Genomic DNA, 10000 nt, shown 5'->3' on the forward strand with positions numbered 1-10000 from the left:
TCCTGCGGGGATGGGGAACCAGGGGCCTGGGGAACATTTTCAACACTTTGGGGCATTTTTAAACACTTTGCTCTTTTTCCCCCCTCTCCCAACCAGGGGGCCTGGGGAGCCTCCTCCTGCGGGGATGGGGAACCAGGGGCCTGGGGAACATTTTCAACACTTTGGGGCATTTTTAAACACTTTGCTCTTTTTCCCCCTCTCCCAACCAGGGGGCCTGGGGAGCCTCCTCCTGCGGGGATGGGGAACCAGGGGCCTGGGGAACATTTTCAACACTTTGGGGCATTTTTAAACACTTTGCTCTTTTTCCCCCTCTCCCAACCAGGGGGCCTGGGGAGCCTCCTCCTGCGGGGATGGGGAACCAGGGGCCTGGGGAACATTTTCAACACTTTGGGGCATTTTTAAACACTTTGCTCTTTTTTTCCCTCTCCCACCCACAATCCCTCCTCCTGCGGGGATGGAGAACCAGGGGCCTGGGTGACATCCTCATGCGGGGATGGGGTACCAGGAGGCCGGGGAACATTTTCAACACTTTGGGGCATTTTTAAACACTTTGCTCTTTTTCCCCCTCTCCCAACCAGGGGGCCTGGGGAGCCTCCTCCTGCGGGGATGGAGAACCAGGGCGCCTGGGGAGCCTCCTCCTGCGGGGATGGAGAACCAGGGGCCTGGGGAGCCTCCTCCTGCGGGGATGGAGAACCAAGGGGCCTGGGGAGCCTCCTCCTGCGGGCATGGAGAACATGGGGGCCTGGGGAGCCTCCTCCTGCGGGGATGGAGAACCAGGGGGCCTGGGGAGCCTCCTCCTGCGGGCATGGAGAACCAGGGGGCCTGGGGAGCCTCCTCCTGCGGGCATGGAGAACCAGGGGGCCTGGGGAGCCTCCTCCTGCGGGGATGGAGAACCAGGGGGCCTGGGGAGCCTCCTCCTGCGGTCATGGGGAACCAGGGGCCTGGGGAGCCTCCTCCTGCGGGCATGGAGAACCAGGGGGCCTGGGGAGCCTCCTCCTGCGGGGATGGGGAACCAGGGGGCCTGGGGAGCCTCCTCCTGCACCAGGGGGCCTGGGGAGCCTCCTCCTGCGGGGATGGGGAACCAGGGGGCCTGGGGAGCCTCCTCCTGCGGTGATGGGGAACCATGGGGCCTGGGGAGCCTCCTCCTGCGGGGATGGGGAACCAGGGGGCCTGGGGAGCCTCCTCCTGCGGGGATGGGGAACCAGGGGCCTGGGGAGCCTCCTCCTGCACCAGGGGGCCTGGGGAGCCTCCTCCTGCGGGGATGGGGAACCAGGGGGCCTGGGGAGCCTCCTCCTGCGGGGATGGGGAACCAGGGGCCTGGGGAACATTTTCAACACTTTGGGGCATTTCACAAGCGCTTCCCTCGCTTACGGCCACACCACCCTGAATGAGCCCGATCTCGTCTGATCTCGGAAGCCAAGCAGGGTCGGGCCCAGTTAGTACTTGGATGGGAGACCGCCTGGGAATACTGGGTGCTGTAAGCATTTTTTTTTGCCATTCTTTGTGGGTAGAAAAGTGAGAAAAGTGACCTAAAATAGAACCGGGACTAGGCGGCAGATCCCCCCACCAGGCGGCGGCATTTGGGGCATTATTTGTGGGTAAGAAAGTGAGAAAAGTGACCTAAAATAGAACCGGGACTAGGCGGCAGTTCCCCCCACCAGGCGGCGGCATTTGGGGCATTATTTGTGGGTCAGAAAGTGAGAAAAGTGACCTAAAATAGAACCGGGACTAGGCGGCAGTTCCCCCCACCAGGCGGCGGCATTTGGGGCATTATTTGTGGGTCAGAAAGTGAGAAAAGTGACCTAAAATAGAACCGGGACTAGGCGGCAGTTCCCCCCACCAGGCGGCGGCATTTGGGGCATTATTTGTGGGTCAGAAAGTGAGAAAAGTGACCTAAAATAGAACCGGGACTAGGCGGCAGTTCCCCCCACCAGGCGGCGGCATTTGGGGCATTATTTGTGGGTCAGAAAGTGAGAAAAGTGACCTAAAATAGAACCGGGACTAGGCGGCAGTTCCCCCCACCAGGCGGCGGCATTTGGGGCATTATTTGTGGGTCAGAAAGTGAGAAAAGTGACCTAAAATAGAACCGGGACTAGGCGGCAGTTCCCCCCACCAGGCGGCGGCATTTGGGGCATTATTTGTGGGTCAGAAAGTGAGAAAAGTGACCTAAAATAGAACCGGGACTAGGCGGCAGTTCCCCCCACCAGGCGGCGGCATTTGGGGCATTATTTGTGGGTCAGAAAGTGAGAAAAGTGACCTAAAATAGAACCGGGACTAGGCGGCAGTTCCCCCCACCAGGCGGCGGCATTTGGGGCATTATTTGTGGGTCAGAAAGTGAGAAAAGTGACCTAAAATAGAACCGGGACTAGGCGGCAGTTCCCCCCACCAGGCGGCGGCATTTGGGGCATTATTTGTGGGTCAGAAAGTGAGAAAAGTGACCTAAAATAGAACCGGGACTAGGCGGCAGTTCCCCCACCAGGTGGCGGCATTTGGGGACCCGTAGTGTGGGCAGGAAACTCACCAAAGTGACTTAAAATAGAACCGGTGCAGGCGGCATGTTCCCCCACCAGATGGCGGCATTTGGGGACCCGTAGTGTGGGCAGAAAACTCACCAAAGTGACTTAAAATAGAACCGGTGCAGGCGGCATGTTCCCCCACCAGATGGCGGCATTTGGGGACCCGTAGTGTGGGTAGAAAACTCACCAAAGTGACTTAAAATAGAACCGGTGCAGGCGGCATGTTCCCCCACCAGATGGCGGCATTTGGGGAGCCGTAGTGTGGGCAGAAAACTCACCAAAGTGACTTAAAATAGAACCGGTGCAGGCGGCATGTTCCCCCACCAGATGGCGGCATTTGGGGACCCGTAGTGTGGGCAGAAAACTCACCAAAGTGACTTAAAATAGAACCGGTGCAGGCGGCATGTTCCCCCACCAGATGGCGGCATTTGGGGAGCCGTAGTGTGGGCAGAAAACTCACCAAAGTGACTTAAAATAGAACCGGTGCAGGCGGCATGTTCCCCCACCAGATGGCGGCATTTGGGGACCCGTAGTGTGGGCAGAAAACTCACCAAAGTGACTTAAAATAGAACCGGTGCAGGCGGCATGTTCCCCCACCAGATGGCGGCATTTGGGGACATGCAGTGTGGGTAGAAAACTCACCAAAGTGTCCTAAAATAGAACCGGGACCAGGGGGCCTCTTCCCCCACCAGGTGGCGGGCTTGGGGGGCTTGGTTTCCGGGTAGAAAACTCACCAAAGTGTCCTAAAATAGAACCGGGACCAGGGGGCATGCTCCCCCACCAGGCGGCGGGCTTGGGGGGCTTGGTTTGCGGGTAGAAAACTCACCAAAGTGACCTAAAATAGAACCGGGCTAGGCGGCATGTTCCCCCACCAGGCGGCGGGCTTGGGGGGCTTGGTTTGCGGGTAGAAAACTCACCAAAGTGTCCTAAAATAGAACCGGGACCAGGGGGCATGTTCCCCCACCAGGCGGCGGGCTTGGGGGGCTTGGTTTGCGGGTAGAAAACTCACCAAAGTGTCCTAAAATAGAACCGGGACCAGGGGGCATGTTCCCCCACCAGGCGGCGGGCTTGGGGGGCTTGGTTTGCGGGTAGAAAACTCACCAAAGTGTCCTAAAATAGAACCGGGACCAGGGGGCCTCTTCCCCCACCAGGCGGCGGGCTTGGGGGGCTTGGTTTGCGGGTAGAAAACTCACCAAAGTGACCTAAAATAGAACCGGGACCAGGGGGCCTCTTCCCCCACCAGGCGGCGGGCTTGGGGGGCTTGGTTTGCGGGTAGAAAACTCACCAAAGTGACCTAAAATAGAACCGGGCTAGGCGGCATGTTCCCCCACCAGGCGGCGGGCTTGGGGGGCTTGGTTTGCGGGTAGAAAACTCACCAAAGTGTCCTAAAATAGAACCGGGACCAGGGGGCATGTTCCCCCACCAGGCGGCGGGCTTGGGGGGCTTGGTTTGCGGGTAGAAAACTCACCAAAGTGTCCTAAAATAGAACCGGGACCAGGGGGCATCTTCCCCCACCAGGCGGCGGGCTTGGGGGGCTTGGTTTGCGGGTAGAAAACTCACCAAAGTGTCCTAAAATAGAACCGGGACCAGGGGGCCTCTTCCCCCACCAGGCGGCGGGCTTGGGGGGCTTGGTTTGCGGGTAGAAAACTCACCAAAGTATCGGCAAAATAGAACCAGGGAAGGGGGGGATGTCGGTCACAAGGTGCCCGAGTCAGAGAACCAGGAAAACGGACATAAATCCAGAAAACCTCGGTGTCTGACTGCTCCTCAAAAAGTGGTCTTTTTGATGTCACGAGCGCAACCACCTAGAGGTTAATGGGGAGGGATGGTGTGAGCGCAAACGGATTTTTCCTAAGTGTGACTGCTCCTCAAAAAGTGGTCTTTTTGATGTCACGAGCGCAACCACCTAGAGGTTAATGGGGAGGGATGGTGTGAGCGCAAACGGATTTTTCCTAAGTGTGACTGCTCCTCAAAAAGTGGTCTTTTTGATGTCACGAGCGCAACCACCTAGAGGTTAATAGGGAGCGAGTACAACAGGGGAGGGAGTGAATGGGCTCGGACTGTGGCCGAGCCTGGTGCCTCAAAATCGGACAAGGTTGGACTGGAAGCCCGCTGAGAACTCTGGTTCTTTTGCCAGACGAAACGAATTTTTTCCGAGTGTGACTGCTCTGCAAAAAGTGGTCTTTTTGATGTCACGAGCGCAACCACCTAGAGGTTAATGGGGAGGGAGTGGAAAAAACGACAAAGTGTTGAGCTCCGGACCGGGATGGCGGGCGACTCGAGCGGTCATGCCCGACTTTGAGACACTTTGTCGCGGTCATGCGAGCGACCTCCACTGCTCCCCGGAGGTGCCCCGGACCGGGTTGGCGGGTGACTCGAGCGGTCGTGCCCGACTTTGAGACACTTTGTCGCGGTCATGCGGGCGTCCTCCGCCGGTCCCCGGAGGTGCCCCGGACCGGGTTGGCGGGTGACTCGAGCGGTCATGCCCGACTTTGAGACACTTTGTCGCGGTCATGCGGGCGTCCTCCGCCGGTCCCTGGAGGTGCCCCGGACCGGGTTGGCGGGTGACTCGAACGGTCATGCCCGACTTTGAGACACTTTGTCGCGGTCATGCGGGCGTCCTCCGCCGGTCCCTGGAGGTGCCCCGGACCGGGTTGGCGGGTGACTCGAGCGGTCGTGCCCGACTTTGAGACACTTTGTCGCGGTCATGCGGGCATCCTCCGCCGGTCCCTGGAGGTGCCCCGGACCGGGTTGGCGGGTGACTCGAGCGGTCGTGCCCGACTTTGAGACACTTTGTCGCGGTCATGCGAGCGACCTCCGCCGGTCCCCGGAGGTGCCCCGGACCGGGTTGGCGGGTGACTCGAACGGTCGTGCCCGACTTTGAGACACTTTGTCGCGGTCATGCGGGCGTCCTCCGCCGGTCCCTGGAGGTGCCCCGGACCGGGTTGGCGGGTGACTCGAGCGGTCGTGCCCGACTTTGAGACACTTTGTCGCGGGCATGCGGGCGTCCTCCGCCGGTCCCTGGAGGTGCCCCGGACCGGGTTGGCGGGTGACTCGAGCGGTCATGCCCGACTTTGAGACACTTTGTCGCGGTCATGCGGGCGTCCTCCGCCGGTCCCTGGAGGTGCCCCGGACCGGGTTGGCGGGTGACTCGAGCGGTCGTGCCCGACTTTGAGACACTTTGTCGCGGTCATGCGGGCGTCCTCCGCCGGTCCCTGGAGGTGCCCCGGACCGGGTTGGCGGGTGACTCGAGCGGTCGTGCCCGACTTTGAGACACTTTGTCGCGGTCATGCGGGCGTCCTCCGCCGGTCCCTGGAGGTGCCCCGGACCGGGTTGGCGGGTGACTCGAGCGGTCGTGCCCGACTTTGAGACACTTTGTCGCGGTCATGCGGGCGTCCTCCGCCGGTCCCTGGAGGTGCCCCGGACCGGGTTGGCGGGTGACTCAAGCGGTCATGCCCGACTTTGAGACACTTTGCCGCGGTCATGCGGGCGACCTCCGCCGGTCCCTGGAGGTGCCCCGGACCGGGTTGGCGGGTGACTCGAGCGGTCGTGCCCGACTTTGAGACACTTTGCCGCGGTCATGCGGGCGACCTCCGCCGGTCCCTGGATGGCGGGCTCCAGTGAGGTCGGCGGGGGAAGGCTCGGGCTGAGGCCGACTTCGGTGCCTCAAAGTCGGACAAGGTTGGATTGGAAGTCCGCTGTGTTGAGGACCAGTGGCATTCGGCGGTGGAACGCTCAGAACTTGGCCGACATCGGTGCCTCAACGTCGGACAAGGTTGGAGTGGATGACCGCTGATAACTCTGGTTCTTTTGCCAGACGAAAGAAATTTTTCCCGAGTGTGACTGCTCTGAAAAAAGTGGTCTTTTTGATGTCACGAGCGCAACCACCTAGAGGTTAATAGGGAGGCACCATAACAGGAGAGGGAGTGAAAAGGCTCGGAGGGTGGCCGAGCCTGGTGCCTCAAAATCGGACAAGGTTGGAGTGGATGACCGCTGAAAACTCTGGTTCTTTTGCCAGACGAAAGAAATTTTTCCCGAGTGTGACTGCTCTGAAAAAAGTGGTCTTTTTGATGTCACGAGCGCAACCACCTAGAGGTTAATAGGGAGGCACCATAACAGGAGAGGGAGTGAAAAGGCTCGGAGGGTGGCCGAGCCTGGTGCCTCAAAATCGGACAAGGTTGGAGTGGATGACCGCTGAAAACTCTGGTTCTTTTGCCAGACGAAAGAAATTTTTTCCGAGTGTGACTGCTCTGCAAAAAGTGGTCTTTTTGATGTCACGAGCGCAACCACCTAGAGGTTAATAGGGAGGCACCATAACAGGAGAGGGAGTGAAAAGGCTCGGACGGTGGCCGAGCCTGGTGCCTCAAAATCGGACAAGGTTGGAGTGGATGACCGCTGAAAACTCTGGTTCTTTTGCCAGACGAAAGAAATTTTTTCCGAGTGTGACTGCTCTGCAAAAAGTGGTCTTTTTGATGTCACGAGCGCAACCACCTAGAGGTTAATAGGGAGGCACCATAACAGGAGAGGGAGTGAAAAGGCTCGGAGGGTGGCCGAGCCTGGTGCCTCAAAATCGGACAAGGTTGGAGTGGATGACCGCTGAAAACTCTGGTTCTTTTGCCTGACGAAAGAAATTTTTTTCCGAGTGTGACTGCTCTGCAAAAAGTGGTCTTTTTGATGTCACGAGCGCAACCACCTAGAGGTTAATAGGGAGGCACCATAACAGGAGAGGGAGTGAAAAGGCTCGGAGGGTGGCCGAGCCTGGTGCCTCAAAGTCGGACAAGGTTGGAGTGGATGACCGCTGAAAACTCTGGTTCTTTTGCCAGACGAAAGAAATTTTTTCCGAGTGTGACTGCTCTGCAAAAAGTGGTCTTTTTGATGTCACGAGCGCAACCACCTAGAGGTTAATAGGGAGGCACCATAACAGGAGAGGGAGTGAAAAGGCTCGGAGGGTGGCCGAGCCTGGTGCCTCAAAATCGGACAAGGTTGGAGTGGATGACCGCTGAACACTCTGGTTCTTTTGCCAGACGAAAGAAATTTTTTCCGAGTGTGACTGCTCTGCAAAAAGTGGTCTTTTTGATGTCACGAGCGCAACCACCTAGAGGTTAATAGGGAGGCACCATAACAGGAGAGGGAGTGAAAAGGCTCGGAGGGTGGCCGAGCCTGGTGCCTCAAAATCGGACAAGGTTGGAGTGGATGGCCGCTGAAAACTCTGGTTCTTTTGCCTGACGAAAGAAATTTTTTCCGAGTGTGACTGCTCTGCAAAAAGTGGTCTTTTTGATGTCACGAGCGCAACCACCTAGAGGTTAATAGGGAGGCACCATAACAGGAGAGGGAAGGAAAAGGCTCGGAGGGTGGCCGAGCCTGGTGCCTCAAAATCGGACAAGGTTGGAGTGGATGACCGCTGAAAACTCTGGTTCTTTTGCCTGACGAAAGAAATTTTTTCCGAGTGTGACTGCTCTGCAAAAAGTGGTCTTTTTGATGTCACGAGCGCAACCACCTAGAGGTTAATAGGGAGGCACCATAACAGGAGAGGGAGTGAAAAGGCTCGGAGGGTGGCCGAGCCTGGTGCCTCAAAATCGGACAAGGTTGGAGTGGATGACCGCTGAACACTCTGGTTCTTTTGCCAGACGAAAGAAATTTTTTCCGAGTGTGACTGCTCTGCAAAAAGTGGTCTTTTTGATGTCACGAGCGCAACCACCTAGAGGTTAATAGGGAGGCACCATAACAGGAGAGGGAGTGAAAAGGCTCGGAGGGTGGCCGAGCCTGGTGCCTCAAAATCGGACAAGGTTGGAGTGGATGGCCGCTGAAAACTCTGGTTCTTTTGCCTGACGAAAGAAATTTTTTCCGAGTGTGACTGCTCTGCAAAAAGTGGTCTTTTTGATGTCACGAGCGCAACCACCTAGAGGTTAATAGGGAGGCACCATAACAGGAGAGGGAAGGAAAAGGCTCGGAGGGTGGCCGAGCCTGGTGCCTCAAAATCGGACAAGGTTGGAGTGGATGACCGCTGAAAACTCTGGTTCTTTTGCCTGACGAAAGAAATTTTTTCCGAGTGTGACTGCTCTGCAAAAAGTGGTCTTTTTGATGTCACGAGCGCAACCACCTAGAGGTTAATAGGGAGGCACCATAACAGGAGAGGGAGTGAAAAGGCTCGGAGGGTGGCCGAGCCTGGTGCCTCAAAGTCGGACAAGGTTGGAGTGGATGGCCGCGGAGAACTCTGGTTCTTTTGCCTGACGAAATAAATTTTTTCCGAGTGTGACTGCTCCTCAAAAAGTGGTCTTTTTGATGTCACGAGCGCAACCACCTAGAGGTTAATAGGGAGGCACCATAACAGGAGAGGGAAGGAAAAGGCTCGGAGGGTGGCCGAGCCTGGTGCCTCAAAGTCGGACAAGGTTGGAGTGGATGGCCGCGGAGAACTCTGGTTCTTTTGCCTGACGAAAGAAATTTTTTCCGAGTGTGACTGCTCCTCAAAAAGTGGTCTTTTTGATGTCACGAGCGCAACCACCTAGAGGTTAATAGGGAGGCACCATAACAGGAGAGGGAAGGAAAAGGCTCGGAGGGTGGCCGAGCCTGGTGCCTCAAAGTCGGACAAGGTTGGAGTGGATGGACGCGGAGTACTCTGGTTCTTTTGCCTGACGAAAGAAATTTTTTCCGAGTGTGACTGCTCTTCAAAAAGTGGTCTTTTTGATGTCACGAGCGCAACCACCTAGAGGTTAATAGGGAGGCACCATAACAGGAGAGGGAAGGAAAAGGCTCGGAGGGTGGCCGAGCCTGGTGCCTCAAAGTCGGACAAGGTTGGAGTGGATGGACGCGGAGAACTCTGGTTCTTTTGCCTGACGAAAGAAATTTTTTCCGAGTGTGACTGCTCTTCAAAAAGTGGTCTTTTTGATGTCACGAGCGCAACCACCTAGAGGTTAATAGGGAGGCACCATAACAGGAGAGGGAAGGAAAAGGCTCGGAGGGTGGCCGAGCCTGGTGCCTCAAAGTCGGACAAGGTTGGAGTGGATGGCCGCGGAGAACTCTGGTTCTTTTGCCTGACGAAAGAAATTTTTTCCGAGTGTGACTGCTCCTCAAAAAGTGGTCTTTTTGATGTCACGAGCGCAACCACCTAGAGGTTAATAGGGAGGCACCATAACAGGAGAGGGAAGGAAAAGGCTCGGAGGGTGGCCGAGCCTGGTGCCTCAAAGTCGGACAAGGTTGGAGTGGATGGCCGCGGAGAACTCTGGTTCTTTTGCCTGACGAAAGAAATTTTTTCCGAGTGTGACTGCTCTTCAAAAAGTGGTCTTTTTGATGTCACGAGCGCAACCACCTAGAGGTTAATAGGAGCGAAGGATACTTGGACAGAGTATCGAGCTCCAGCGCAGGCGGCGGGGAAAGAGCTCAGGCTCAAGCCGACCTTCGCGCGTCATGGACGCACTGTGATACCACCTACACCGATGACCGATCTGCCAACGTGACCCGCCATCGGAGGGCCCCCACCCATTGCG

The 10000-nt window shown here is 57.1% G+C and overlaps 1 non-coding gene across 1 annotated transcript; it reads left to right on the forward strand.

Moving 5' to 3' along the window:
- The first annotated feature begins 1365 nt into the window (after positions 1 to 1365).
- LOC148058463 (5S ribosomal RNA) lies at positions 1366 to 1484 on the forward strand. Its single transcript, XR_015709841.1, has one exon. It is a non-coding gene; the product is annotated as a 5S ribosomal RNA (ribosomal RNA).
- Positions 1485 to 10000: the final 8516 nt, after the last annotated feature.

The sequence above is a fragment of the Callionymus lyra genome, unplaced genomic scaffold (assembly GCF_982586985.1).
Source record: "Callionymus lyra unplaced genomic scaffold, fCalLyr1.hap1.1 HAP1_SCAFFOLD_81, whole genome shotgun sequence".
Taxonomy (NCBI): Eukaryota; Metazoa; Chordata; class Actinopteri; order Syngnathiformes; family Callionymidae; genus Callionymus; species Callionymus lyra.